The sequence below is a fragment of the Macaca nemestrina genome, chromosome 15 (genome assembly GCF_043159975.1).
Source record: "Macaca nemestrina isolate mMacNem1 chromosome 15, mMacNem.hap1, whole genome shotgun sequence".
Taxonomy (NCBI): domain Eukaryota; kingdom Metazoa; phylum Chordata; class Mammalia; order Primates; family Cercopithecidae; genus Macaca; species Macaca nemestrina.
Genome location: NC_092139.1, coordinates 83589657 through 83613080, shown reverse-complemented (window position 1 = coordinate 83613080; position 23424 = coordinate 83589657). Strand labels below are relative to the sequence as shown.

The window sequence follows — 23424 nt, the reverse complement described above, 5'->3', positions numbered from 1 at the left end:
TTGGGTAAAACACATCCCCACTTTTAATTATGATGAGCTGCCTGGCCTCAGCATTGAAAACACCAACTTCCTTCAAGCAAACACTTGTTTAATCTCTTAGAAATGATGGAGCACACCAGCCTGAACAATTGTGAAAACCTGTCTCTAATAAAAATACAAACATTAGCTGGGTGTTGTAGCATGTATCTGTAATCCCAGCTACTCAGGAGGCTGAGGCAGGAGAACTCGTTGAACTGGGGAGGCAGAGGTTATGGTGAGCTAAGATCGTGCCATTGCACTCCAGCCTGGGCGAGAGCGAGACTCCATCTAAAAAAAAAGAAAGAAAGAAATGATGGAGCACCTATTGCCGTTCTTGCACTGGTTCCTGGGGAGCTCACAGCCTATCTTTTACAAGTGTCCTGAGCCTCTTGCAGGCCTTTCATGTGTGTTTCCTTCCTGACTTCCTCCTATTTTTCTCACACCTCTGAACCTGCTGTCAGGTGAAAAATCAAAGTGGGCTCCAAATTTAAGAGCTCATGAATTTGATGGTGTGGGAGCATCCTAGACAGTCCAGCCCTTGGGGGTGGGGAGTTGGGCAGAGAGGAAGGACGGCATTCCAGGGGCCAGAGCCAGAAGCACAGGGAATCCAGGCCTAGAGTAGGATTTCCAGGCTGAGGAAAGAGAGGCTGTGGGTCAGGGGAAGGTCCAGACCAGGACAGAGACAGAGGGTGTATCTGGAGGCTCAGCCAGAAATAGCTCCCTCCAGAACACAGGCAGCGAGTTGGAGGGTGAGCTGCAAGGAGGAAGGGGAGGTGGGAGAGAATGAATGGACCGGTGTTCAGTGAGCCGACTCCTCCTATCCTGGCCTATTTCCCCAGGGGACACGCCTGGGAGCCTGTGATCCTCTCCTCCAGGCTGCTTTCCCACTGGTGCCAGGATTCCCCCAACGCCACACTGAGCACCCAGGAGAAGCATCAAATTGTATGAGAGATAAGAAATGAAGAGAGGGAGCAGGATTTCTGGTTGACAAAGGATGTTTGAGGGTTTTCTGGGTACAAGGAGAAGGGCTGGATGGCTTCGGATGCAGAGAGACCTCTCCCCTGGGATCCTGCAGCTCCAGGCCCCTGTGGGTGGGGTGAGGGTTGGGAACCTATGAACATTCTGCAGGGGCCACTGTCTTTCTCCACGGTGCTCCCGTCATGCGTGACCTGGCAGCTGAAGGTGTTGTGGGATCTCCACTGCTTGGGCGTCAGGCTCAGGTAGCCGCTGGCCACGTATTTGTTGCTCTGTTGGGAGGGCACAGTCATCTCCACGCTCTGGGTGATGGGGGTACCATCTGCCTTCCAGGTCACTGTCAAGATTCCCGGATAGAAGTCACTCATGAGACACACCAGTGTGGCCTTGTTGGCTTGCATCTCCTCAGAAGATGGCGGAAACAGTGACTGAGCGGATGGCCTTGGGCTGATCTGTGTGGACAGAGGAGGGGGTGAGAGATGGCAGAGGTAGCGTGGGGTGCTGTGGAGCACCTCTCTCTGTCTAAAGTCTCTGGGAGGGTTCATGGTGTGGCCATCTGGTCCACCCAGGGTCTCTCCCTCCCTCTTAATTCCCTCCTTTCCACTAGAGCCCTCTGGAGAGCAGACAACCCTCCACCTTCCTAGGGGACTTCCCAAGTCACCTTTGCCAGGTGTCCTGGCCCAGTCATTTCCTTTGCAGCCTCAGTTTCCCTGTGTGTACCCACAGCAGGCTGTGCTCCCTCCTTCTTGGTTTCTGGAGTCTAAGTTTGGAATCTAGGGGTCTCTCCCACAGCACACAAAACTGTCCTGGCAGGGTGTGGGGAGGCCTAAGCCTGGCATGGCCTGGAGCTTCCTGTCCCCTGGGACACCTGGCCCACTCACCTCTCCTGGTGAAGCACGGGCTCCACCCAGACAAACCCTGGGGCTCTGCCGTTGACCCCGTCCCACCAGCCCAACCACAGGACCCTTCACATCGGCTGGGTTCTTGGGGCTGCTTGCCCAGACTGAGCGTGGTGGCACACACCTACAGTCCCAGCTACTTGGGAGGCTGAAGCAGGAGAATCACTTCAACCCAGGAGGTAGAGGTTTCAGTGAGCCAAGATTGTGCCACTGCAGTCCAGCCTGGGTGACAGAGCAGGACTCTGTCTTAAAAACATTAAAAAAAAAAAAAACAAAAAGGCTCAAATGTGTCCTCTGAAAAGTGTGTTGGGTCTGTCAGTATACAGTATATAAAATGTATGAAAGGTAGCCTGTTCCAGAGTTAAGTTTGGAAAGCTGAGGACCATCTGCATATACACAGCACGCCCTTTCCCTGCACCACAGTATCTTCAAAAATTCTTCCCTCCAATCCTTTTTTTTTTTTTTTTGAAGACAGGGTCTTACTCTGTCACCCAGGCTGGAGTGCAGTGGCATGATCACAGCTCACTGCAGCCTTGACCTCCTCAAGCGATCCTCCCATCTCAGCCTCATGAGTAGCTGGGATTATAGGCGTGAGCCACTACACCCAGTTAGTTTTTTTTAATTTTTATTTTTAGAGATGGGGTCCCACAATGTTGCCCAGCTCATCTGGAACTCCTGCATACAAGCAATCCACCCACCTTGGCCTCCCAAAATGCTGAGATTACAGGCATGAACCACCACACCTGGCCTCCAATCTCTTCAAATTTCAGAACCTTACCTTTCTATCACTGTAACACTATTTCCCTCACAGCATGCATGGTTATTATCAAGAAAGGCAGAAAGGGTGAAGATTTCTAGCATTTCTCTCTCAGTCCCATTTGGTGCTTACATCTTATTTTGGGTTGCACTTGACATCTTGACATATGGAGTACTTGTCAGGCTTACAACAGCCTTAGGGTGATCATGTGGGTAATCTTGATGAGAGACATGATCATTAAATTCTAACCAAAATGTAGCATCCAAACATAAGACAAATATTTACAAGTGATAAATCCTGCATGAAAGAGAAGATAACGGTGCCCACCTCTGATAATCTGTCCCAAACCAAGGCAGTAAAATTCCTGCAAAGAAAAAAAACAAAAGCATGTCTGCTGGTTCCAGGCCTGTGTTAGAGAAGGCTCTTTCTAGGGGCACCAGAGGGAATGGAGTGTAATTCAAACTGGAAGGCTTTTAAAGTGAGCTAGCTCACCTATTGAGGTTATACCTTTTAACTCCACTCCACTGCAGTAGTCAGGACTCGTTCCAAGTGACAGAAACCCCACTCAAACTAGCTTAAGCCTAAAGACAGATTTATGGACTGTCTCATGGAATTCATAAACAAGATAGTTCTGACTATCTCTCAGAACTCATTGGCCTTAAGAACTCTGTGGAGCCAGAGACTCAAACACCACTCTCTTCTCTTGTCATGTCTCCATTTCTTTGAGATTTGTCCTTTTATCTCAGCAATTCCCGCAATCCTCTAGTTCACATAATCTGAAGCATGGTTACAGGGAGCTCCTAAATTTTATATTTTGCAATCAGAGAGCCTGGTTCAACTCTCCTTCAGTCTCCGTTCGAAAAATTTGTGTAAGGACATTTATTGGACTGGCCTGGGCAGGTGCGTTCCCCTGAATCAATCAGCACTGGGCATATGACAAGTTCACCTAATAATCGAGCAACCTAGAAAAAGGAAGTAAGGAGCAGAGGCAGCCCTTAGAAGGCAAGTAATGCCAGAACGACATTCCCATGGGTGTTCTCTGAATCAAAAACCCTACCATTCTGATGTTTTCTTTTGCATTCATTAATATTTGTGTGAGTCTGGAGAAATATACCATGTTCATGGATTGGAATACTCAGTATCATAAACATCAGTTCTCCTCAAAGTGATTTGTAGATTACATGTAATTCTTATCAAAATCCAAACAGATTTCTTTCTTTTCTTATTTATTTATTTACTTATTTATTTAGAGACAGAGTCTCGCTCTGTCACCCAGGCGGGAGTGCAGTGGCACAATCTGGGCTCACTGCAAGCTCTGCCTCCCGCATTCACGCCACTCTCCTGCCTCAGTCTCACAAGTAGCTGGGACCACAGGTGCCCCCCACGACACCCGGCTTTCTTTTTTTCTTTTGTATTTTTGGTAGAGATGGGGCTTCATGGTTTTAGCCAGAATGGTCTCGAGTTCCTGACTTTGTGACCTGCCTGCCTCGGCCTCCCAAAGTGCTGGGATTACAGATGTGAGCCACTGCGTCCAGCGCTTTTTTTTTTTTTAAAACAAACAGTCATCATTAGGATGAATCTCAACATACTTCTTAATAAATACTGACAAGCTGATTCTAATTTTGTTTTTAGAAAGCGTCTTGCTCTGTTGTCTAAGCTGGAGTATAGTGGTGCAATTACAGCTCACTGAAGCCTCAAACTCCTGGGCTCAAGCAATCCTCCCACCTCAGTCTCTCCAAGTGCTAGGATTAAAGATGTCTGCCACCATGCCCGGCTAATTCTAAATTTATATGAAAATGCAGGCTGGGTGTGGTGGCTCACATCTGTAATCACAAAACTTTAGGAAGCAGAGGCAGGTGAATCACCTGAGGTCAAGAGTTCCAGATCAGCCTGGCCAACACAGCAAACCCCGTCTCTACTATAAAAACACAAAAAAGTTAGCCAAGTGTAGTGGCACCTGCCTGTAATCCCAGCTACTCAGGAGGCTGAGACAGGAGAAACACGTGAATCTGGGAGGCAGAGGTTGCAGTGAGCTGAGATTGCACCATTGTACTCCAGCCTGGGCAAAAAGAGCAAAACTCTGTCTCAAAGAAAAAAAAAAAAAATGCAAAGGGCCAAGAATAGCCAAAATACTGGCTTGTTCTGAAATCTCTGGTCTATGAGATAATCCACTTTTTTTTTTTTTTTTTTTTTTTTTTGAGACAGAGTCTCTTCGCTCTGTTGCATAGGCTGCAGTTCATTGGTGTGATCTTGGTTCACTGCAAGCTCTGCCTCCTGGGCTCACGCCATTCTCCTGCCTCAACCTCTCAAGCAGCTGGGACAACAGGCACCCACCACCACCCTGGCTAATTTTTTGTGTTTTTAGTAGAGACAGGGTTTCACTGCGTTAGCCAGGATGGTCTCGATCTCCTGACCTCGTGATCTGCCCGCCTCTGCCTCCCAAAGTGCTGGGATTACAGGCATGAGCCACCGTGCCCGGCCAGACAAGATGATCCACGTCTTACTGACTTCAAGATGTGATAAAAGGCTTGGCACAGTGGCTTATGCCTGTAATGCCAACACTGGGAGGCTGAGGTGGGAGGATCACTTAAGGTCAGGAATTGGAGACCAGTCCAGGCAACATGGCAGGAGCTTGTTTCTGCAGAAAAAGTCAAAAAAAAAAAAAAAAAGCTGGGCACGATGATACACACCTGTAGCCCCAGCTATCCAGGAGGCTGAGTCAGGATGATTATTTGAGCCCAGGATTTCAAGGCTATAGTGGCTGAGGTGGGCGGATCATGAGGTGAGGAGAGCAAGACCATCCTGGCCAACATGGTGAAACCCCGTCTCTACTGAAAATACAAAAAAATTAGCCAGGCGTGATGGCGGGTGCCTGTAGTCCCAGCTACTCGGGAGGCTGAGGCAAGAGAATCACTTGAACCCAGGAGGCGGACGGTATGCGCCTGTAATCTCAGTTACTGGGGAGGCTGAGGCACGAGAATTGCTTGAGTTCAGGAGACAGAGGTTGCAGTGAACTGACATCTCACCACTGCACTCCAGCCTGGGTGACAGAATGAGACTGCCTGAAAAAAACAAAACAAAACAAAACAAAACAAAAAATCAGTGCTATTTTATCTTAAGTGTTTTATGATTAAACGTCTACAATTGTCTTTTGCACTAAGTTCATTATTTTTATTGTATTAAACTTTAGATGCATGGGGCACATGTGCAGGTGTGTTCCATGAGTACACTGCAAAATGCTAAGGTTTGGGCTTCTAGTGAACCCATCACCCAAACACTGACCATAGTACCCAACGAGCAGTTTTTCAACCCTTTCCGCTCCTTCCCTCCCCACCTTTGGAGTTCCCAATGTCTGTTATTTCCATCTTTATGTCCATTCGAACCAAAGTTTAGCTATTTATTTATTAATTTATTTTTGAGACGGAGTCTCACTCCTTCACCCTGGCTGGAGGGCAGTGGCTCCATCTCAGCTCACTGCAACATTCGCCTCCTGGGTTCAAGCGATTCTCCTGTCTCAGCCTTCTGAGTAGCTGGGATTACAGGCACGCACCACCACACGGGGCAAATTTTTGCAATTTTAGTAGAAATGGGGTTCCAGCATGTTGGCCAGGCTGGTATCGAACTCCTGACCTCAGGTGATCCACCTGCTTTGCCCTCCCAGAGTGCTGGCATTATAGGTATGAGCCACTGCACCTCGCCTATTTTTAAATAATACTTAATTTTCTTTCATTTTGCTAATAATTTAGAGTACAATTATATAATGATGTTAACTTTTTTTGGGCGGTGGGATGGGGTCTCACTCTGTCACCCAGGCTGGAGTGCAATGGCTCAATCATGCTTCCCTGCTGCCTCAAATTCCTAGGGTCAAGTGATTCTCCCACCTCAGCCTCCCAAACAGCTGGGACCACAGGCACGCACCACCATGCCCAGCTCATTTTTCTATATTTGTGGAGACAGGGTCTTGCTATGTTGCCCAGGGGGGTGTCAAATTCCTGAGCTCAAGCAATCTGCTCGCCTTGGCTTCCCAAAGTGCTGGGATTATAGGCATAAACCACCGTCCCTGGCCTAATAATGTAGAATTTTACTTAATGCTTCATAATATCATTTCAAAAGTTTGTATTGGATATGTATTTAAATATGTAGTTTGATCTTTTGAAAAACATTTGAATTCCTAAGAGTATAAAATACTAGTTGTGCCCAGGAGGCGGAGGTTGCAATGAACAGAGATAACACTACTGTACTCCAGCTGGGGTGACGGAGCAAGACTCCAACTCAAAAAAAAAAAAAAAACAGGCCAGGCGCGGTGGCTCAAGCCTGTAATCCCAGCACTTTGGGAGGCCGAGACGGGCGGATCACGAGGTCAGGAGATCGAGACCATCCTGGCTAACACAATGAAACCCCGTCTCCACTAAAAATACAAAAAAATTAGCCGGGCGTGGTGGCGGCGCCTGTAGTCCCAGCTACTCGGGAGGCTGAGGCAGGAGAATGGCGGGAACCCGGGAGGCGGAGCTTGCAGTGAGCCGAGATCGTGCCACTGTACTCCAGCCTGGGCGACAGAGCGAGACTCCGCCTCAAAAAAAGAAAAAAAAAATAGTTGTGTTAGGGTTCAAACCAGAGAAGCAGAACCAGTAAGAGAGATACACAGATTCAGAGATACATAAACATATAGTGACACACATCTGCATAGATATAGAAACGGATGGCTTCTGGCCGGGCACAGTGGCTCAAGCCTGTAATCCCAGCACTTTGGGAGGCTGAGGCAGGCAGATCACCTAACGTCAGGAGTTTGAGACCAGCCTGGCCAACATGATGAAACTCTGTTTCTAATAAAAATACAAAAATTAGCCAGGTGTGGTGGTGTAGGCCTGTAGTTCCAGCAAATCGGGAGGCTGAGACAGGAGAATTGCTTGAACCCAGGAGGCACAGATTGCAGTGAACCGAGATCGCGCCAGGGCCCTCCAGCCTGGGTGACAAAGCTAGACTCCATCTCTAACAAACAAACAAACAAACAAAAAAGCTATATATAGACATACATCTAGATAGATAGATAGATTGGTAAAACCTTGGCTTCTGCATTTGTGGGGTTGGCTAAGCAAGCCCAGAGTCCACAGGACTGGCCGTCAGGAAACGACAATCACCGGTGGGCTGGAGCCGCACAGGCAGGGCCAAAGCTTGTTTTTCACAGGCACTCAGGAAGAAAGATCCAGAGAGAAGGGAGCACAATGGTGGACTCAACTGCTATTTGAAGTCTGTGCTCCAGGAAGTCCTAAGCCCTCTCTTTTTTAAAAAAAGAAACTTTTTGGCTGGCTGTGGTGGCACAAGCTGTAGTCTCAGCTGCTCAGGAGGTTGAGGCAGGAGAATTGCTTGAGCACAGGAGTTAGAATCTAGCCTGAGCAGCATAACAAGACTTTGGCACTGCTGCACTCCAGCCTGGGTGACAGAGTGAGACCCTGTCTCAAAAAAAATATAAGAAATATTTTCAAAATAAAACACTTTTAATGTTATTATTATTTTTTTCTTTAGCAGCACATTGGGAAGTTGAGTAAACTTTTAATTTTAAAACAGTTTTAGAATTACAGACAAATTGCCAAGACAGCACTAAGTTCACACATACCCTCGTACCTGGCTTCCTTCTTATGAACATCTTAAATTACTATGGTAAATTGCTACAGTTAAAAAACCTGGCTGGGCATGGTACCTCACACCTATGAACCCAGCACTTTGGGAAGCCAAAGTGGGAGGATTACTTGAGTCTTGGAGTCCAAGACTAGCCTGGGATACACAGTGAGACCTTGTTTTAGTTAAAAAAAAAAAAAAAAAAATTTAAGGCCGGGCGCGGTGGCTCATGCCTATAGTCACAACACTTTGGGAGGCCGAGGCAGGCAGATCACCTGAGGTCAGCAGTTCAAGACCAGCCTGACCGACATGGAGAAACCCGGTCTCTACTAAAAATACAAAATTAGCCGGAAGTGGTGGGGCACGCTTGTAATCCCAGCTACTCAGGAGGCTGATGCAGAAGAATCACTTGAAACCAGGAGGCGGAGGTTGCAGTGAGCTGAGATCTCGCCATTGCACTCCAGCCTGGGCAACAAGAGTGAAACCCCATCTCAAAGAAAAAAAAATTTTTAATGAAAAATTGGACCAGGCTGGAGCACAGTGGCACAGTCACACCTTACTGCAGCGTCAAACTCCTGGGCTCAAGCAATTCTCCCTCCTCAGCCTCCCTAGCAGCTGGGACTATAAGTGCATACCACCATGCTGACTAAGTAAAAGAAAAGAAAATTTAGAGAGATGTAGTCTCGCTATGTTGCCCAGGCTAGTCTCACACTCCTGACCTCAAGATCTTCCCATCTTAGCCTCCCAAAGTGCTAGGATGTGAGTCACCATCCCCGGTCCCAGTAAACCAATACTGATATATTATTATTAACTAAGGTTCATCTTGATTCAGATTTCTTTACTATTTCCCATAATGTTCTTTTCCTGTCCCAAGATCTCATCCAGGAGACCATACTATGTTTAGTTCTTAAGCCTCCTCAGGATTGCTGGAGTGCAGTGACTCCATCTCGGCTCACTGTAACCTCTCATCACTGAGTTCAAACTATTCTCCTGCCTCAGCCTCCCCAGTTGCTGGGATTACAGGCACCTGCCACCATGCCCAGCAGTGCAGTGGGACGATCTTGGCTCACTGCAACCTCTGCCTCCTGGGTTCAAACGATTCTCCTGCCTCAGTCTCCCAAGTAGCTCGGATTACAGGTGTGTGCCACAACTCACTGTCTTTTTTTCTTTTGGAGACAGAGTTTGAGATGGGGCTTTACCATATTGGCCAGGCTGGTCTAGAACTCCTGGCCTCAGGTCATCCACCCACCTCAGTCTCCCAAAGTGCTGGGATTACAGGTGTGAGCAACTGTGCGCAGGCTATTCTGCACTTCACTTGCAAAATACTTTTCCTGTTACATAAATTGCTCTATGCTGCATCACCTTTGCTGTGTGATTCTTATTTAAGTTCTTTATTTATTTTAATTATTTCTTCTTTTTGAAACAGGGTCTCACTATGTTGCCCAGGCTGGTCTCAAACCTTTGAGCTCAAGCAATTCGCCCCCCGTGGCCTCCGAAAGAGCTGGGATGACAGGCATTAGCCACCACACCTAGCCTAAATTCTTTGAAACTTACAACTGCGGACCCAAAACACCTGTCAATCATTGCACCACTGCCATCCAGCTTGGGCGACAGTCTAAGGCCTCATCTCACAAAAGGAAAAAGATATATTAAAAATAAATAAATAATTTTTCCCCCCCTAAAAACAGGGTATCCCAGTCAGGCACGGTAGCTCACACCTGTAATCCTTGCACTTTGGGAGGCCGAGGCAGGTGAGTCATCTGAGGTCAAGAGTTCAAGACCAACCAGGCCTACATGGTGAAACTCTGGCTCTACTAAAAAAAAAACACAAAAATTAGCTGGACACGGTGGAAGGTGCCTGTAATCGCTGCTACTCGGGAGGCTGAGGGAGGAGAATCACTTGAACTTGGGAGGCGGAGGTTGCAGTGAACCCAAGAATGCACCAGTGTCCTCCAGTTTGGGCTCCTACAGAGTGAGACTCCAGCTCAAAAACAAATACAACAAAAAAGACAGGGTCTCCCTCTGTTGCCCAGACCAGGGTGCAGTGACGCGGTCACAGCTCACTGCACCCTTGACCTCCCTTGCTCAACTGATTCTCCTGCCTCAGTAGCTGCGACTACCTGCACATATCACCATGCCTGGCGAATTTTTTTAATTTTTTGGGGTGATGGTCTCACTATGTTGCCCAGGCTGGTCTTGAACTCTTGGCCTGAAGTGATCCTCCTACCAAGTCCTCCTTACAAACAGCTGGCATGACAGGCGTGAGCCACCGCACCCGGCCCTCCAAAGCTGCCTGTTCCTTGAGCACAATGTGTAACAAGGGGAGAGAGAGTGAGAGCAGCACCGTGGGGAAGGGACAGGAGTGCCACCCTGAGCTATGTGACGTTAGGCCAGACCCCTCTTCTCCAAGTGAGATCAACCACATGAGTGATCTCGGGAGCCCGTGCGCACTCAGACAGCCTGGATTTTAGCTTCGTAGATGGATGGGAACCTGTGAAGGTTTAGAGATGCCGGGAGAACCTTTTTCCTGGGAGAGTTTTCCAAATAGGGAACAAACAGAGCCACCGTGGGCCCCGCTGAGGGAGGATCCTACCAGAAGCCGTCACCACTGTCTCGCTCCACGCCGGTGGTGATGTTGATGTCATCGATGCAGGTAGTTGGTGTCCTGTACAGAAGCACAGACCGCTGCAGTCCCGCGTACTTGAAGAAGTCAAAGTCTGTGTTCTGGACAAAGTAACCCTTGGGATACCTAGGACGGGAGGACTGTGGTTCGCTGGGCCCTTGCCACGGGTCTTTTGCCCTCAGTTCACATGCCCCCCAGATCAGGGCCTCCTCTCTGCGAAGGCCACCCTGTCCCTGGCAGGAAGACCACAGGGTGGGGCGGGAAGGTGGGTGCGTGCAGTGGAGGCAGGATGGTACCCACTTGGACGTGTCAGTCACGTACGGATGGTCCCTAGTGGCAGGGTTGGGGGGTGAGCGTGCTGTTGATGGCGACAGTGAAGCAGAGGCGGGAGGGCAGGGGCCCCACCGGGAACACGCTGCTGCTGTCAGCCTCGAAGGGGAGGTAGCCCCTTTCATGCTCTAGCGTGTGGACACCATTCACCCACTGCAGACATAGGAGATATGGGGAGGGGGTGGCAGGTCGGGGCATAAGGAGGGGCTCTGCTATCGGGCACCCCCTCACATAACCCGCAGCATGGGGCTCAGGGGCCTGCCAGCCAGATGGGAAGAAAGACTTCCCAGTGGGGTAGATCAGGCCACCTATCCCCCTACACAGGGCACAGCCCCCAGGGCAGGGTAAGGCCCCCCACTGTCCCAACCCAGGAGAGAGGCTGTGGGTGGAATCTGAGGGTCCCAGGCTGTTCAGCAGCTGTGGCCACCCACCCGCCCTGCCTGCTAATGGCTACACTGACCACAATGGCATAGAAGTGGGCACTGCCAATCCTCAGTACCACTCTTGTGTACAGGTCCTGGATCCATCGCTTCAGCAGGGTCACCTCCCATTCATACCACACCCAGCTGACAAAATGCCCAGTCCTGGCTGATGTCATTGAAGATGCAGAGAACCGGTATGTCCAAGGTGGGGCCCGACTGCAAAGAGAAGGGCTGGGCTCAGCTCCTAGGCCCCCAAAGGCATCTGGGACCAGTGTGCTGCACAGCTGTGCCCCCAGGCCTAGCACAAGCTCTGACACATGGCGGGGACTCCTGGTGGAAAAGACAGATAACCTGCTGACGACAGGTCCACTGCCAGGGCAGGTTGTACACCTGGACCAGTGGGGCCAGGAGATCCTCGTTGGAGCGGATAGCACCCAGTATCTCCGGAGACAGGGGTGAACCCAGGCGCACATCGCAGCCTGAGGCAAGAAAGTTCAGACCTGTGACTAAGATGCAAATGACCCACTGCCTGTCACAGGGAGGAAGGCTGGTTAGGGGGATGGGGGAGTTTGCTTAGGACACTGTGAGTGAGGCCCATGCCAGCAGCCAGCCCTCTCCTCTCTTTCTCTTGTACTGAATACCACAAAGTCAGTAACAGAGGATGTAGGCTGGGCACGGTGCTTCACACCTGTAATCCCAGCACTTTGGGAGGCAGAGGCAGGCGGATCACAAGGTCAGGAGTTCGAGACCAGCCTGGCCAATATGGTGAAACCGCATCTCTACTAAAAATACAAAAATTAACTAGGAGTGGTGGCAGGCGCCTGTAGTCCCAGCTACTCGGGAGGCTGAGGCAGGAGAATCGCTTGAACCCAGGAGGCAGAGGCTGCAGTGAGCCAAGATCATGCCATCGCACTCCAGCCTGGGTGACACAGCGAGACTCTCTCTCAAAAAAAAAAAGACAAAGAAAAAGAGGAGGTAGAACAGGCAAATGCGGCCCAGACCTCACCGGATCCCACTTCTCTGCTGACCACATTCCAAGTCAGGAGGGCAACAGGGGTGGCGTCCTTGGTCTGATGTCACTGTCTGTCCTCTATCTGAACCCTGAAAACCAAGCTACCTTCCCCTCTCGGCAGAGCCAACCTCAGAATGTCTAAACTGTCCCGTCCTCCTGATCCCTGGGCCCAGCTCTGTGCAGGGCCTGCCCCTCAGGCCTGACGAGTGTCTGGTGGCTCATGCCTGTAATGAGCGCTTTGGGAAGTCAACGTGGGAGGATGGCTTGAGGTCAGGAGTTCGCCTGGAGAACGTACTGAGACGCTGTATCTTAAAAAACAAAACAAACCAAAAAGTTGGTTTTTGTTTTGAGACAGAGTCTCAGTCTGTCGCACAGGCTGGAGTGCAGTGGCTTGATCTCGGCTCACTGCAACCTCCGCCTTCCTGGTTCAAGCAATTCTCCTGCCTCTGCCTCCCAAGTAGCTGGGATTACAGGTGCTCATCACCACACCTGGCTAACTTTTCTATTTTTAGTAGAGAGCGGGTTTCACCACGTTGGCCGGGGTGGTCTTGAACTCCTCCCCTCAGGTGATCCGCCCGCCTCGGCCTCCCAAGGTGCTGGGATTACAGGCGTGAACCACCAAGCCCGACCAAGTTTCTTTTCTTTCTTTCTCTCTTTTTTTTTTTTAAATTAGGTATGGGGGCCCCAGCTAACTTGCAAAGCTAGGGCGGGAGAATCGCTTGAGCTCAGAAGTTAGGATTGCGCCATTCCGCTCCAACCTGGGCGGCAGGGTCAAACCCAGTCTCAAAAACATTTCAAAAATTAAAAATAAAAGAGAGTACACTGCCCGGGCTCAGCTATCGCCTCCCGACGTGGCTGGACAGGAGCGCTTCCTCCTCCTCCCGCCTCCTCCGCCCTGGCCCTCCCCGGTCCCCCTAGTCCCCCCGGTTCCCCCGTCCTCCAACCCCGCGCCCCCAAGCCCGTTGACCTTTAACCTCCTCAGGGCCCTCAGCTCCCGGGCACTCAGGTGAAGGAGAGTGCAGGGCGCCGGGGCTTTCGCCATTCCCAACGCCGGGCTTCCGGGCGCCTCCCAACGGTCGCCCCAACATCTGCTCCTGGAAGCCCCGGCGTCGGTTGTCGGAGAAGTCCGCTGGGAAGCTTCAGAGGCCGTGGAGCTCCTTGCCCTCCCCCGAGGGGCTCTCCCGGGTGTACAGAATCCCGCCCAGCAGCGCCTGTGGGCAGCCACACAACAGCTGCTGAGAGCCGCCCAGGACACCGCCACCAGCCAGGTCATACCTCCCGCTCCCTGTCTTGGCACCAGTCTGAGGGGATGAGAGCCGCCCGGGGGAAGCCCTGCGGGCCTGTCGTGTGACGCGCCTGCGGTGTGACGCGCCTGACGCCGTCGGCGCCATATTTGTTGAGGGCGCGTGCCAGGCCTGGAGGGGCGGGGCGGCGCCAGGTGCTGCCCAGGAGGACCTGTGGCTGGAATCCAGGGCTAGGCCTTTGGGGAAGCGAGACCCCCACCCTCAGCTCCAGCCAAGAAGGGAGTCGTCTGCTTCCCATCCCAGCAGAGGCTGGACGATCCAGGGCCCCAGGCCAGGACAGAACCCCTGAGATTGGTGGCATCCCCGTTTCTTCAAGGGGCACCTCCACTTGCTTTCCCCAGCAGGAATTGGAGCAGGCCCCAGAGGAGCCTCTTCCATGACTCCGGGATGGAGCCTCTTGCAGGGATGCATCTCCTTGGGAGGCGGCCGTAGCCTTGATCCAGGACCTCTGGGACCCCGACCCTAACCAAGGGGACAGAAGCTCCTTCTTGGCTTTGAAGATACATGAAGATACAGGCAGAGAGGCCAGGTGCAGTGGGTCACGCTTGTAATCCCAGCACTTTGGGACGCTGAGGTGGGCGGATCACTTGAGGCCAGGAGTTCGAGACCAGCCTGGCCAACATGGCGAAACCCCCTCTCTACTGAAAATACTAAAAAAAAAAGGAGCCAGGCATGATAGCAGGCGCCTGTAATCCCAGCTACTCAGGAGGCTGAGGCTGAAGACTCACTTGAACCCAGGAGGCGAAGGTTGCAGTGAGCCGAGGTCGCACCACTGCAGTCCAACCTGGGTGACAGAGCAAGAATCTATCTCAAAAAAAAAAAAAAAAAAATTGCAGGGAGAGGGTGCCCTGCGGGACCCCACTTTACTCCAGTAGGGAAGGCACCATGTAGAAGGAATCTGGAAGAGATCTGGAGACAGTAAAAAAGACGTAGGTTTATTCAGGGGACTTTCACACAGGTGCAGTGGCTGTGGCTGGACATGAGAACCACTACATTTGTGAAAAGCATGCAGCTTCCATCACATTTTCACCTAGCATCCTCGACCTGTTACAGGTGGAAGGTATCCGAGTTCCCGGTGGTGAATCCATACACAACTGAAACAACCTCAATTCTTGCCTCCTCAGAAGAAATAATTTGACTGAGGGTCACAAGGTAGATACCAGATAGAGGCAAGGAGTAAAATTTTTTTAAAAAGCAGGCCAGGAACAGGCGTGGTGGCTCATGCCTGTAATCCCAGTACTTTGGGAGGCTGAGTCGGGTGGATCACCTGAGATCAGGAGTTCGAGACCAGCCTGGCCAACATGGTAAAACCATGTCTCTACTAAAAATACAAAAATTAGCTGGGCATGATGGTGAGTGCCTGTAATCCCAGCTACTTGGGAGGCTGAGGCAGGAGAATCTCTTGAACCTGGGAGATGGAGGTTGCAGTAAGATGAGATTGAGCCACAGCACTCCAGCCTGGGCTATAGAGTGAGATAGTATTAAAAAAAAATTGTTATTAAAAAACTTTAGAACAGGAGGTAAAGGAAAGAAGGAAAGTACAACTTGGAAGAGGGCCAAGCGGTCGACCTGAGAAACCAAGTGCCCAGCTTGACCTCTTGACTCAGAGTTTCACAGGTTGGCATCCTTCCAGGATCTTGCCACTCCTGATTCCTTAGCTTGGGGCTCCGAACACACTTTCTTCTTCGACCATAAAGTCATTCTGAGGGTACACATCAATTACGGCTGTCGGGTGCCTCTGCCATACAGAGGGGTCCCTCTGGTCCTAGGAACCTGGACTGGACACAATTGTTTGTACGATTACTCCCCCACCCCTTTTCTCATGCTCGCCAAATCCACCTTCTGGGAATGGACCTTAATACTGGAAATGGAGTCCCCAGCATAGTGAAAATAAATACATTCTACAAACTGACAAGGCCTAAAGGCTTTTTCCCAAATGTTTATGCACTTTTTCTTATTTTCTTTCTTTAAAATTTTACTTGTATATTCCTTTAGTGAAATGCTTACATGCTTAAATTAGGATATAGTTCGCTGTTTATGAGGCAGCTTTAGGCCACATTTAACAAAAGTAAGAACAAGTAGGATGCAAAAGTTTATACAGTATGTAAAAATCAGTAATTCAGGATGGGCTTGGTGGCTCACACCTGCAATCCCAGTACTTTGGGAGGGGGAGGCAGGAGGATGACTTGAGCCCAGGAGTTGTGACCAGCCTGGACAACATAATGAGACCACTGTCTCTACAAGAAATACAAAAAAAAAAAAAAAAAAAATTACCCCGGAGGTCTCGCACACACCTATCATCCCAGGTACATGAGAGTCTGAGGCAGGAGTATTGATGAAGCCTGGGAAGCAGAGGTTGCAGTGAGCCAAGATTGTGCCACTGCACTCCAGCCCAGGTGACAGAGCGAAACCCCATCTCAAACAAAAAAATAAAACATAGAAAAAAACACTAAAGGGTGCCAGAGAAGATGCCTTCCTTTTTCTTTTCTTTCTTTCTTTCTTTCTTTTTTTTTTTTTTTTTTTTTTTTGAGTCTCTCCCTGTCACCCAGGCTGGAGTGCAATGGCCCCATCTCGGCTCACTGCAACCTCCACCTCCCTGGTTCAAGTGATTCTCCTGCCTCAGCCTCCTGAGTAGCTGGGATTACAGGTGCTCACCACCACACCCAGCTAATTTTTGTATTTTTAACAAAGATACGGTTTCACTATGTTAACCAGGCTGGCCTCAAAGTCCTGACCTCAGGTGATCCCCCTGCCTCAGGCTCCCAAAGTCCTGGGATTACAGGCTGAGCCACCACACCTGGCCATTTCAAATATTTCTTCAGTTTACAGTTGACTAGGAAACAAAGCTTTATCTAAAACCTTGAGGTCAGCAGAAGGGGTGTTAAGTTTTTGCCTGAGTGTGATTCCCTCCAGGGCCCCTCAGGAAGAAATTTGGAACAAAGAATGCCAGTGAGAGTTCAGTCCTCCGTTCACCCTTATCTGAGGTCGAAGGGAAAGCTGTCACCATTTTTCATCCTGTGGAGATCTGCGCTTCCGAAAACAACTTAGGGACATTTGTCAAGATATTATCTTTACTTTCTATAAGGGATCAAATATCTTGTGGCTCTAACCGACTTGGGTGTCTATTGTTCTGAGCTATTATTACCTTTTTCCTTTTCTTTTCTTTTCTTTTTCTTTTTCTTTTTTTTTTTTTTTATTGAGATGGAGTCTCGCTCTGTCTCCCAGGCTGGAGAGCAATGGCCCAATCTAAGCCCGCTGCACCATCCGCCTCCCAGGTTCAAGCAATCCTCCTGCCTTAGCCTCATCAGTAGCTGGGATAACAAGCATCTGTTATCACATCCAGCTAATTTTTGTATTTTCAGTAGACATGGGGTTTCACCATGTTAGCCAGACTGATCTGGAACTCCTGACCTCAGTTGATCTATCTGTCTTGACCTCTCAAAGTGCTGGGATTACAGGTGTGAGCCAGTGCACCCAGCCAATTACTACCTTCTTCTTATCAACTTGCTAATTTACTCCTCAAGAATAGCTAGGTGCCCGGAATTTCCCTTGAAGGCTAATGTGGTTCGGGTATGTGCCCTCCAGATCTCATGATGAGATGTGATTTCCAGCCAGGCGCAGTGGCTCACACCTGTAATCCCACCACATCCTCCTCCTCCACCTCCTCCTTCTCCTCCACCTCCTCCTCCTCCAACTCCTCCTCCTCCTGCAACTCCTCCTCCTCCAACTCCTCCTCCTCCTGCAACTCCTCCTCCTCCTGCAACTCCTCCTCCTCCAACTCCTCCTCCTCCTGCAACTCCTCCTCCTCCTGCAACTCCTCCTCCTCCTCCAACTCCTCCTCCTCCTGCAACTCCTCCTCCTCCTCCAACTCCTCCTCCTCCTGCAACTCCTCCTCCTCCAACTCCTCCTCCTCCTGCAACTCCTCCTCCTCCTCCAACTCCTCCTCCTCCTCCAACTCCTCCTCCTCCTGCAACTCCTCCTCCTCCTGCAACTCCTCCTCCTCCTCCAACTCCTCCTCCTGCAACTCCTCCTCCTCCTGCAACTCCTCCTCCTCCTGCAACTCCTCCTCCTCCTCCAACTCCTCCTCCTCCTGCAACTCCTCCTCCTCCTCCAACTCCTCCTCCTCCTGCAACTCCTCCTCCTCCTGCAACTCCTCCTCCTCCAACTCCTCCTCCTCCTCCAACTCCTCCTCCTCCTCGAACTCCTCCTCCTCTGTTTCTTTATCCTCCTCTTCCCCTTCCTTCATTTGTTTTTCCTCCTCCTCCTCCATTTCTTTTTCCTCCTCCTCTTCCATTTCTCTTTCGCCCTCCTTTTCTTTTTCTTCCTCCTTTTCTTTTTCCTCCTCCTCCTCCATATCTTTTTCGTCGACCTCCTCCTCACAGGCATGAGCCACTAAACAAGGCCTGGCTGTTTGTTTCTTTCTCCTCCTCCTCCATTTCTTTTTCCTCCTCCTCCCTCTCCTCCTCCTCCTCCTCCTCCTCCTTCTCCTCACAGGCACCAGGCACCACGACTGACCTGGCTGTTTCCTTTTCCTCCTTTCCTCCTCCTGCTCCTCCTCTGCCTCCCAAATTGCTGGGATTACAGGCCTGAGCCAGCACACCTAACTATTTCTTCTTCTTTTTCTTCCTCTTCCTCCTCCTCCTTCTTCACTTAATTTTATTTTTTTTGATGTGGAGTCTCGCTCTGTTGCCCAGGCTGGAGTGCAGTGGTGCAATCTCGGCTCACTGCAACCTCCACCTCCTGGGTTCAAGCCTCCCAAGTGTCTGCGATTACCAGCATCTGCCACCATGCCCAGTCAATTTTTGTACTTTTAGTAGAGATGGGGTTTCACCATGTTGGCTAGGCTGGTCTCAAACTCCTGACCTCTTGATCTGTCTACCTCCGCCTCCCATCAAGCTGGGATTATAGACATGAGCCACTGCGCCCAGTCCCCCTGGTTTTTTTTTTTTTTTTTTTTCCATGACATGGAGTTTCGCTCTTGTTGCCCAGGCTGGAGTGCAATGGCGTGATCTTCCCTCACTGCAACCTCCACCTCCCAGGTTCAAGCAATTCTCATGCCTTAGCCTGCCGAGTAGCTGGGATTAGAGGCACTTGCCCCCATGCCCGGCTAATTTTTATATTTTTAGTAGAGGCAAGGTTTCTCCATGTTGGCCAAGCTGGTCTTGAACTCCTGACCTCAGGTAACCCTCCCTTCTTGGCCTCCCAAAGTGCTGGGATTACAGCTGTCAGCCACTGCGCTGGGCCTACAGCTCATTTCTTACCACAGAAATCTTTGCACATCTCCACAAAACTGCCATCAGGGATGTCCCCAGAAACCATTCATCGCAGGTGCCATGCAGAGAAGAGCTTCTTGTTCTCCTTTTCCCTTTACCTCTTCCCTCTCACCTCATCTTGTTCATTCACTCATCCCTTTTCCCTTCTCACTTTTAAGCGTTAACCTTTAAAAGCCTGTCTTCCCCTATAAGTAATGTATTGTAACTCCCGCCATCACCATATCCTTCTCCAACCCACCAAACTGCCAAGGGTGTTAAGTCCATAAACTAAGAAGAAATGGGAAACATTCATTGCAAAATTTGCAGCCCGGCAGTCACCCAACGTGACAGCACAGATCTTCTGGTCTTTGAAGACCCATTTTTTTTTTTTTAAGACAGGTGTCACTCTGTCACCCAGGTTCAGGTGCAGTGGTGCAATCACAGCTCACTGCAACCCCCAACTCCTGTGCTCAGGCGATCTGCCTGCCTCAGTCTCCCAAGCAGCTGGAACTACAGGAACACACCACAGACCCAGCTAATGTGCTTATTTTTTGTGGAGATCAGGTCTTGCTCTGCTTGACAGGCTGCTCTCAAACTCCTGGCCTCAAGGGATCCTCCCACCTTGGCCTCCCAAAGTGCTGGGATTACAGGCATGAGTCACCATGCCTGGTCTGAAGACTTTTAAACACTGCCATATTCAAGATGCGTTGAAACTCACCTGTGTTTGATGAGCCTGCTTTTTCAAGTGAGTAATATACAACACACTGAAATACCTTCAGCTTCTCAGGCTTTGTACCTTCCTCTGGAATAATCAGTGTATCCCAAAAGTAAATCCATAATGAGGTCCAGTTTTTCCTTCCTCCTTGGCTATGAAATAGACAAAGAAAAAGGCAAGCTAGCCATGTCCACCTCACTGTAGGAGACTCTCCTGTTTGCTTTTTGACTGTATTTGGGAAATGAGGGCCTGACTGCTTTCCTACTTCCTAAGCACAACTTCCTTTACCTAGGAAATCCTCAGCGCGACCTACATGGATTAAACCAGCTTCCTCACTTTATTTCCAATATTCTTACAACCAAAGTATCCAGAAAGGGCAAGGCAACCTGAAAAAATGAGGACGGGTACATTATCCCATGAGCCAAACTGCCACTTACACTGGTTAGTCATGAAATCGGCAAAATTCCAGATGAGCTCTCCAACTACGTATTTTCTGCATTTTTGATCCAGACCCAGATGGTACTGCTGTGGCAGACTGTTCTGGTCGTCTTCGCTGAACATCAGAGATGGATCCTGGAATTCAAGAGAAAGAAAATTTAAGAGTCAGAACTGGCAGAATTGTAAATGTTAAATAAAAAATAAAGATCCACTTGATGGTGACGAAAATATCTGACCTCACAGGGGGCTGTACTGACTGCAGGACTCACTGATGCTAGGGTAAAGACAGCCAGGGAATGATCTAACCCAGAATAAAATGGAGATTAAAAAAAAAAACAACAACATGGCCAGGCGTGGTGGCTCAACCCTGTAATCTCAGCACTTTGGGAAGTTTAGGCCGGGCAGATCACAAGGTCGAGAGATCGAGACCATCCTGGCTAACACGGTGAAACCCCATTTCTACTAAAAATACAAGAAATGAGCTGGGCATCGTAGCAGGCGCCTGTAGTCCCAGCTACTCAGGAGGCTGAGGCAGGAGAATGCTGTGAACCTGGGAGGTGGAGCTTGCAGTGAGCAGAGATCGTGCCACTGCACTCCAGCATGGGCAACAGCGAGACTCTGTTGAAAGAAAGAAAGAAAGAAAAAAAAGAAAAGAAAAAAAAAGAAAAAAAAAGAAAGAAAGAAAAGAAAGTCATTACTTAGTAACTGCTTTATTTATAAATATAATTTGACATTCCATTCATCTTACTTTTCCATCTCTATCTGCTGGTACAGTCTTAAGGCTGAACTACACAAGAAGTAAAAATATGCCTTGGGACCAGGCATGATGGCCCATGCTTCTCATCTCAGCACTTTGGGAGGCCGAAGGGGGAGGACTGCTTGAGCCCAGGAGTTCAAGAGCAGCCTGGGAAATATAGCAAGACCCCATCTCTACAAAAACTACAAAAATTAGCCAAGCATGGTGGCACACACTGGGGGTCCCAGCTACTTGGGAGGCTGAGGTGGGAGGACTGCTTGAGCCCCAGAGGTCAAAGCTTCAGTGAGCTATGTTTGCATCACTGCACTCCAGCCTGGGTAAGAGAATGAGACCCTATCATAAGTAAATAAATGTATGTATGTATGTATAATGAAATTAAACCAGGCTGGGCATGGCAGGTCAGGTCTGTAATCCCAGCACTTTGGGATGTCAAGGTAGGAGGATCACTTGAGCCCAGGAGTTCAAGACCAGCCTAGGCAACACAGTGAGACCCAGTCTCTACAAAAAGTTTAAATATTAGCCAGGTATGGTGACGCATGCCTGTGGTTCCAGCCACTTGGGGGACTGAGGTAGGATCATTTGAGCCCAGGAGGTTGAGCAATGATCTGTGATTATGCCACTGCACTCCAGCCTGGGCAACAGAGTAAGGCTGTGTCAAAAAATATATATATTTAATTAAACTAAATAAATTCAGCTATTCTAGTCATATATCAAGACCTCAATAGCCATATGTAACTAGTGGCCACCATTTCACACAGTGCATATATGGGGCATTTCTATCATTGCAAGGGTTCTTTTTTGAAACAAGGCCTCACTCTGTCCCCCAGGTGGGAGCGCAGTGGTGCAATCATGGCAGACGGCAGCCTTGACCTACTGGGCTCAAACAATCCTCCCACCTCAGCATCCCAAGAAGCTGGGACTACAGGCCAGCACAACCATAATCAACTAATTTTATTTTTTATTTTTCTTTTTTTTTTCTTTTTTTTTTTTTTTTTTTGAGACAGAGTCTCGCTTAGTCACCCAGGCTGGAGTGCAATGGCGCGATCTCGGCTCACTGCAAGCTCCGCCTCCCGGGTTCACGCCATTCTCCTGCCTCAGCCTCCCCAGTAGCTGGGACTACAGGCGCCCGCTGCCTCGCCCGGCTAATTTTTTGCATTTTTAGTAGAGACGGGGTTTCACCGTGTTAGCCAGGATGGTCTCGATCTCCTGAACTCGTGATCCGCCCGCCTCAGCCTCCCAAAGTGCTGGGATTACAGGCGTGAGCCACCGCGCCCGGCCTATTTTTTATTTTTCTTAGTTTTTTGAGATGGAGTTTCGCTCTGTCACCCAGACTGGAGTGCAGTGACATGATCTTGACTCACTACAACCTCTACCTCCCTGGTTCAAGCACTTCTCCTGCTTCAGCCTCCTGAGTAACTGGGATTACAGGTGCACACCACCACACCCAGCTAATTTTTGTATTTTCTTAGTAGACACGAGGTTTCACCATGTTGGTCAGGTTGGACGCGAACTTCTGACCTCGTGATCCACCCACATCGGCCTCCCAAAATGCTGGGATTACAGGTGTCAGCCACCTTGCCTGGCCACAACTAATCTTAAATTTTTTGTAGAAATGGGGTCTATGTTGTGCAGACTGGTCTCAAACGCCTGGGCTCAAGAGAGCCTCTGACCTCGGTCTCCCAAAGTGCTAGCATTCCAGGTGTGAGCCACCACACCCAGCACTGCAGAACCCAGGTCTATCAGTGCTGACCTAGAACCTCTCAAGAGTTTCTTAAGAATTCAGAACTGGGGCAAGGCATGGTGGCCCATGCCTGTAATTCCAGTACTTTGGGAGGCCAAGGCAGGTGGATCACTTGAGGTCAAAAGTTCAAGACCAGCCTGACCAACATGGTGAAACCTCACCTCTACTAAAAAAAAAAAAAAAAAAAAAAAAAAAAAAAAAACCAATTAGGAGAACGTGGTGGTACGTACCTGTAATCCAAGTTACTTGGGAGGCCGAGGCAGGAGAATCGCTTGAACCGGGAGGCGGAGGTAGCAATGAGTCAATATTGTGCCACTGAACTCCAGCCTGGGTGACAAGAATGATCTTCCCTCTCAAAGAATAAAGAAATCAGAGTTGGTTACCTTTTCAAAGAGGATGAGCAAGGGTGCATATCCTCAAGCCACTTTCCCCTTCTTGACTCGTTTGCAGAAGTGGCATTCTGTAAGCACGATAAATTTAAGGGTGCAAACAGAACAGCACAGTCCACTGTGGGGGGCTGTTCTTTATGTGTCAACGGGAGTCCCAGGAGCTGTGACAAATGAGT

The 23424-nt window shown here is 49.6% G+C and overlaps 1 protein-coding gene, 1 long non-coding RNA gene and 1 pseudogene across 4 annotated transcripts in view; 1 reads left to right on the top strand and 2 right to left on the bottom strand.

Annotated features, from left to right (window-relative positions):
• The window catches only part of LOC105465821 (phosphatidylinositol 3,4,5-trisphosphate 3-phosphatase TPTE2-like), a 384743-nt gene that overhangs the window by 171068 nt on the left and 190251 nt on the right, over positions 1 to 23424 (top strand).
• On the bottom strand, positions 68 to 13694 carry LOC139358792 (putative inactive beta-glucuronidase protein GUSBP11; annotated as a pseudogene).
• LOC139358655 (uncharacterized) lies at positions 15135 to 23211 on the bottom strand. 3 transcript variants are annotated; one of them, XR_011613841.1, is made up of 4 exons: positions 20598 to 20872; positions 20361 to 20496; positions 19927 to 20075; positions 15135 to 15734 (listed from the first exon to the last, which is right to left on the bottom strand). It is a non-coding gene; the product is annotated as an uncharacterized lncRNA (long non-coding RNA). The 3 variants fall into 3 exon arrangements; XR_011613840.1 differs by lacking the exons at positions 15135 to 15734; positions 20598 to 20872 and adding an exon at positions 23090 to 23211 and having other exon boundaries at positions 18110 to 20075; XR_011613839.1 differs by lacking the exon at positions 15135 to 15734 and having other exon boundaries at positions 18110 to 20075; positions 20598 to 20874.